General features: G+C 31.0%; 1 protein-coding gene across 1 annotated transcript in view; it reads left to right on the forward strand.

Annotated features, from left to right (window-relative positions):
• Positions 1–591: 591 nt before the first annotated feature.
• LOC111636807 (serine-arginine protein 55-like) overlaps positions 592–1,757 on the forward strand; it is a 27,462-nt gene continuing 26,296 nt past the window's right edge. The window contains exon 1 of the mRNA XM_023382154.1: positions 592–699. The gene's annotated coding sequence lies outside the window, so the exon portion shown is untranslated. The remainder of the gene's footprint in view (positions 700–1,757) is intronic.

Consider the following 1,757-nt stretch of genomic DNA (forward strand, 5'->3'; position numbering starts at 1 on the left):
ACGATACTATCGATAATGTGGGCGCCGCCATCTTTCTTTCACCGTCGTTCCTAAACGCCTACAAACAGCAGCGCACTCCCGTTGCAGAGTGACCGCTTTTAACGAACGCACCCAAAAATTGTTACCAGTTGATGATGCTCATGCTGAGATCATCATATAGTATGAATAATCCTCTGGTAAAATATTTACTCAAATAATAAATAAGTATTTTACCTATGAAAAAAATAAATAATAAATTTATGGGAATCAATAAAATGAATTTAACAGCATGTTTTTTAAATTTTGGAACCTAACCCCCCTTTTCGCACTAGTTCTTTGTTTCGTATAATACGGATTCGCATAACACGGCAATTTTTTTGGAACGTAACTCTCGTGTTATACGGGGTTTACCTGTATATTATAATAGAATAATCCAACTTAGTGACATAATGACGTCATTTATTTCTTAAATAATAGCACCAAAGTATTTTAATTTATTTAATATTAAAACTTTTACTTAATATAAATATTAAAAATTACGTTAAAAATATTTTACGTTTAAATTTAAATATTTCAATTTATTATTATTACAATTTTTTTATTTTTATTTCGTCACTTCGGTAAAAAGCCCCTGTTTAAAGTTAGTCATCCCCAGTTATTGACTCGGTGTTTTGCAGTTAGTCCACTTGTGTTCGTGAAGAAAAGATATCTTTTTTTGAGGTAATATTTACGATAAATAATAAAATCTTAATAGTAAATACGTTTATAAACTAAAATAGACGGTTATAAATATTGGAAATAAAAATTTCATTCGCTTACATAAAGAATTATTAAGTCCCTTGTTTGGAGCATCGATCGCCATCTTGGAAATGATGTTCGTATCCTTTAGATTTTTATGAATTTACATGAAATATATTTGACGAATATTTATCAACGTTACGTTCTAAACATTATCAATCGTGAAATTCCTACAGGTAAATGATCTATAGGTATTTAAGTCAAGCTGTGACATTCGCCTTTGTCAACCTTTTATTACATTAATTCATAAATTGAGGATATGTAAACAAAAAAAATGCTGTTATGATGATGCTTGTATGCTTTTACACCACACAATTGTATACCCATAAAATTAACTAACAAAAAAAAAAAAACACTGAGAAAGAACCGTTATTTTTGTCTGTAATAATGCACTTCGAGGTCTGCGATTTGAATAGAAACCAAACAGAATAATGAATATTTGAAAAATTAAAAAAAAAATGTTTACTGTTATAAAGTAAAACATTAAAGAACTTTAGCAATTTGAATGTCTATAATGGAAAGTGGTAAATATTTGGTACATTTATAGAAGTGAATGAGTGTCGGAACTATTCGATAATTTGTAGATTGGTACGGTGCTTCGTAAATTATAATGAAATATGTGAAGTCTGACGACGTAATAAACTGGCAAAGTTCAGTGAATTCTTCGCAAAAAGAATAAGTTATCAGGAACACGTCAGAGATGAGTAGTCACGTGACCGAATAGCACCGACACATTGGAAGCGGACGCGTACGAAGAATGTGCCGTTCCACGACGAAAACAAGCTTAAGCAATGGCGTCTTCGAACGGGTACACTCGATAAGTATTCCGACAATTTTTTGTTCATAGCATATTTTATATCGATCATTTCAACAAATTATACGTGTTTTGGAAATATTCGAGTGAAATTAGTCTAGATTTAGTTAATTTTATGGAAGTAAACCTCTCAAATAGCCGTACCCGTTAATCTGTACAAGTGCCG

Source organism: Centruroides sculpturatus, unplaced genomic scaffold (genome assembly GCF_000671375.1).
Source record: "Centruroides sculpturatus isolate CEXI.00-Female unplaced genomic scaffold, Cexi_2.0 scaffold152, whole genome shotgun sequence".
In the NCBI taxonomy this organism is placed as follows: Eukaryota; Metazoa; Arthropoda; class Arachnida; order Scorpiones; family Buthidae; genus Centruroides; species Centruroides sculpturatus.